Source organism: Alosa pseudoharengus, unplaced genomic scaffold (assembly GCF_046254945.1).
Source record: "Alosa pseudoharengus isolate Yale_2024_CS ecotype anadromous, Long Island Sound unplaced genomic scaffold, YU_APseudo_1.1 YU_APseudo_1.1_scf_20, whole genome shotgun sequence".
Lineage (NCBI taxonomy): Eukaryota > Metazoa > Chordata > Actinopteri > Clupeiformes > Clupeidae > Alosa > Alosa pseudoharengus.
This window is the reverse complement of record NW_027468664.1, coordinates 6,739,425-6,744,555: the sequence shown is the minus strand read 5'-3', so window position 1 is coordinate 6,744,555 and position 5,131 is coordinate 6,739,425. Positions and strand designations below refer to the sequence as shown.

The following is a 5,131-nucleotide window of genomic DNA, read 5'->3' as shown; positions in this document are numbered from 1 at the left end:
AATATTGTGTAAAGATAATCAGAATGACTGGGATGTTCACCTGAGAAGCATAGTCTCAGCCATCAATATCACGCAGCAAAGGTTCACTCAATATTACATTACATTACATTTAGCAGACACTTCTTGACCAAAGTGACTTACTATGTCAGCTATATTACAAGGGATCACATTATCCCCGGAGCAACTTGGGGTTAAGTGCCTTGCTCAAGGGCACAACGGTCGGAGCCGGGAATTGAACCGACAACTTTCAGGCTACTGCACGCTAGCCCAGCCCCTTAACCACTACACTACCACCGCCCCAAAGTCGCATTCCCTGACCGGGAATCGAACCCAGGCCGCGGCGGTGAGAGCGCCGAATCCTAACCACTAGACCACCAGGGAGACATAAATATAGCCCTTACTGTGCCATGTTTGGGCGTCATCCAGAAGTCCTAAATATGACTAAGCCTTTGTCGGGCGACTTTACAATTGGTGATGTTGAGGATGACATGGAGCAGCGTATTGCAGACATCACTGCTATGAATGCCAAGATTTATGAAAATATTGTCTTTTCCAAAGAGGAACAGAAACAAGAGTTTGAGATTAGGAAGAGGAGAAATTTGAAGTCCTTCCACATTAAGTTAGGCGATGAAGTCCTTAAGGCAGACATGTGAAAGCTAAGCCGAAAAGGTTTGCATTCGTGTTGGTCAGGACCATATAAGGTTGTTTCAGTGTCGGAGAAAGGGTTGGCAAAACTTGTCAACAGCAGGACAGATATTATTGAACTCCAGAAGGGGATCAGTGTGGCTCAGCTAAAGCCGTATGTCAGGAAAGAGACTCCTTATATTGAAGACACAAGTGAACAGCCAAGTGTAAGTGGGCTGTCGAATGAGGTAGGCGCTAGTGTGCTGTGTAGTGTTGAAGACACAAGTGAAGAGCCAAGTGTAAGTGGGCTGTCGAATGAGGTAGGCGCTAGTGTGCTGTGTAGTGTTGAAGACACAAGTGAACAGCCAATATTACAAGTCCCAGGTTTTGTAAGGGACATGGTGTGGCTATGCAGTGGATTAGCAACCATAGGAATGAACTGAGGGGACATGTAGCTGAACCCAGCTTTTGGCAGATGGAAGAAGAAGACCGCCACAATGTCATCATGGTGTGTGACACAAAGGATGAGAGAAGTACATGTGAATATGACCCCTTCACCATAATATTTCAGTTCATGGAGGATTTTGCTAAATGTATAGACCATGTAAACAAACACAATATTGTGGTTGCTGCTTTGGGTTTGGAGGCATTGGAGTCAAGAGCCCCATTGTGAATTCTTGGAGGAGTAGGTCAGAGCAGGTCGCGTTTTTATATTCCAGGTTTAATTGGGCTACCGACTGTTTGTGCTGCGCTTGCAGGAGGGCCTTTACGGATCCCAAGTGCGACATGCAAACCGTCACTACCGCCTGGTGTTGTGTCGCTGATAGAGAACCCACCTGTGTGTGTGTGTGTGTTACCATGCTGTATGTATAACCATTATCTTCAGAGTTTGTCATACACAGCAGTGGTCATGCTTTTCTATGTATGTCCTTGTGAAGTTTGTATGTCCTTGCCAATGATTGTCCTAACCTTTAAATTTCATTTTACCATTATTAACATTGTCTTCCGTCATGTCTTGTCCTACTAACACCCCACTCGTGGCCTGCACCTTGACGTGGTGAGTGGGCTTTCAACTAAACAGGTCGTACTTTCATGTTCCCATTGACAGGTTTTCAAACAGCCTTCTTGAACTAAACACTATTCCTAAGTTTGTTTGTTGTTATTTCACGGCAGGCCTCAATGAAAATGACCACCTTCAGCATCCACTCCGCATTACTCCCAGCAGAGACAGGTGTCTTGTCCTACTAACAGCCCATTCGTGGCCTGCACCTTGATGTGGTGAGTGGGCTTTTCAACTACACAGGTCTTACTCCCATGTCCCTACGGAGTATGGGGGTTAACTGGCACCATAATTTGATGTAAAAAGAGCAAAGAGAGAGGCTGAGTCTCTCAGAACTAAAGATGCCGAGGTATTCATCTCTGTGAAAACTTCTTAAACTGACTTTCTATGTATTATACTCTCTAGGTACAAGTTATCCGATGTTGTGACTTTTTTGAAGAAGTAGTGTCATCTCAACTTACTGGGCAAAGGTAATGTTCTGAATATATGTTTTATAATATGAACAAGAGACCCTAGTAAGAGTATTCCTAAAGGCTGTAAGAGTATTCCTAAAGGCTGATTCACGCTTCTTCGTCGACTCCATGCAGATTTTGTAAAAGTTATTATTATACGGCTCTTTACAATGCAAGTAGAACGCTCCATTGACTTGAATGGGATTTCCCAAAGTTCTACGGATCCTTATTTTTGTGTGTGCAAATTGATGCAGTGATATTATGATACGATGCAAGGTAAAAATATGTGTGTGAGAAACAACTAATTGTCTCTTGGGTGCACAGACTTTGTCTCTGTATGCTGATTGCCTGATGCTTATGAGACCTCTTTGCGCAGAGATTAATAAACTACTAAGAAGAAAGACAAAAACCTTATTTCAGACTCTCAGTATTATAGACCTTTAATACATTCTGAGTGTCCATGTCTGGTCGGTGCCAGTCCAAATCAGCCTAGAAAATCACCACGTTTTATTTTCCGTTGGTCTTATTACACTTTCTAACTTGAGAGGAGACAAGTAATTTAAATTTTAATATGACAATTACCGGAAATCTTAGTCACTTTTAAACCTGATGCTAGCAGGCGAGATGCTAATGGTCTAATCCGATTCAATGATCTATTCTAGGCTGGAGCTAAAAGTGGTATCACCAGATTCAAAGAACAGCTGGATGAACTGGAGAAAGGTAAAAATCAATTGTTTAACTCAAGGGGAGGTGGAAAATTAGTGTCGTTCCCCAAATGGTGGAAAATCCTTTTAATACATAGGGTTTAATATGACATCGCTATAGCAGCTTCAACTCTTCTGGAAAGGCTTTCCACAAGGTTTAGGAGTGTGTTTATTGGACACACTCCCTCCGGCCTTTGCAGGCGTGGTGGGCAGGATCGGTGAGAGGCCTGGTGCATGAGTGAGTGTAGGCTTCACAAAGCCTCAGGGGTCAAGCCAGGGATCAGGCGGCAGCCTAGGCCTCTGACAAGACCTCGGGCCTATGCTGGAGTGGTGAGCAGGGTCTCGGTGCGGCCTGGTGCGTGTGTGAGCGTCTGCCGTCTGCTGTAGGCCTCTAGAAGCCTCAGAGGTCAAGCCAGAGGTCAGACGGCCTATGCTGGCTGCAGTCATGCGTGCGATGGTGGTCACTGACCATACCTGCGCTGGTGTCAACTACCCCTCACCATCTAGTAATGCTGCTATAGCATAGTGCTGTCATGGACTTTTCATGTGCCACGCCGAACAACCACCCACACCCCCCCCCCCCATCCTCTCTCCCCTTCTCTGTCTCTCTCAACTCTCCCTTTCTTGCTTATTCTCACTATGGTATACTGTAACAATATATAGTACCACTGATAACTTATTGACATTGACCACTTTGATTTTCAGTAAAACTAATCCACTCTACATCTCTCTTTCCTCCCCCTTACATCACTTGTGAGGTATACCATCACCAGTCATCAGCCATCCGTGTGCTTGGCCCTCATCTCACCTGAAGTCCCATCCCTATGACTGCCCTATTATCGCCTATTACTGTCCCCTACCTGAATTCCTGGCCCGTACAGCCTAGCGACCCACCACCTGCCCTATGACAACTCTGCCCGGATTCCTGGCCCGTACTGCTGACCCACCACTTGCGATATGACCACTCCTAATCCCAGCTATTTGAAGTGGTCTCTCATATGAAATCCTCCTCTTGCCACTCAGATGTTTTACCTTCACACCTGTTTAAGGAAGTCTTTAACATCATTTGCCCTGTTGTTTTGGCCATTATCAACAGCTCTCTATCTACTGCAGTGGTCCCCTCTAGTTTTAAGCATGCAATTGTCCAACCACTACTAAAGAAGCCCAGTCTTGATTACAGTATCCTGAAAAACTATAGGCCTATTTCCAAATTACCTTTTGTTTCAAAGATCCTGGAAAAAGTTGTTCTCTCTCAGGTCACTTCTTATGTTAATGCTTTCAACATCCTAGATAAATTTCAGTCAGGTTTTAGAAAACTTCATAGCACCGAATCTGTTCTTCTTAAGGTGCAAAATTATATTCTTTGCTCAGTAGATAATGGTTCTTGTGCCCTCTTAGCACTTCTTGACCTTAGTGCTGCTTTTGATACCATTGACCATAGCATCCTGTTAAAACGTCTGGAGGTTGAAGTTGGTCTGCAAAGGGTGGTGTTGAAATGGTTCACATCATATCTGAATGATAGAACATTCTCTGTAAGATTAGGTAATTGCTCTTCGTCCATTGCTCCTATCAAATGTGGTGTCCCTCAGGGTTCAATTTTAGGCCCTCTGCTATTCTCCCTATATATGCTGCCTCTTGGCTCCATTTTTAACAAACATAACATTCAATATCACTGCTATGCTGATGACTCTCAGTTCTATCTGCCATTTACAGCCGAAAGTTCCTGCACCTTGGAAAGCCTGTTTAACTGCCTTAATGACATAAAGAGTTGGATGGCTGCAAATTTCTTACAATTAAATGAAAAGAAAACAGAGATAATTATTTTTGGTCCACTCAGCTCTGTTCCTAAGATAAGAAATGAACTTGGGCCACTGGCTGTAAATTGCCACAGTGAGGTCAGAAATCTAGGTGTTTTCCTAGATTCCTCTTTGAATTTCAATAAGCAAGTCAGTAGTGTGGTTAAGGGAAGCTTTTTTCAACTAAGACAAATAGCTAAATTAAAGCCCTGGCTCTCATATACTGACTTAGAAACTGTAATCCATGCTTTTGTTACATCTAGGCTGGACTATTGTAACTCTCTGTATTTAGGTCTGAACCAATCTACCCTTGCTAGACTTCAATTAGTCCAAAATGCAGCAGCTAGGCTTCTTACTGGAACAAAGAAACATATGCACATAAGTCCTGTGCTGGCCCAACTTCATTGGTTACCTGTCAAAAACAGAATTCATTTTAAAGTTTTACTTTTTGCTTTCAAAGCCCTAAATGGAATGGCACCACAGTATATCTGTGAC

General features: G+C 43.6%; 1 non-coding gene across 1 annotated transcript; it reads right to left on the bottom strand.

Annotated features, from left to right (window-relative positions):
• Window positions 1-309: 309 nt before the first annotated feature.
• On the bottom strand, window positions 310-381 carry trnae-cuc (transfer RNA glutamic acid (anticodon CUC)). The gene has a single exon. It is a non-coding gene; the product is annotated as a tRNA-Glu (tRNA).
• Between the last annotated feature and the right edge of the window lie 4,750 nt (window positions 382-5,131).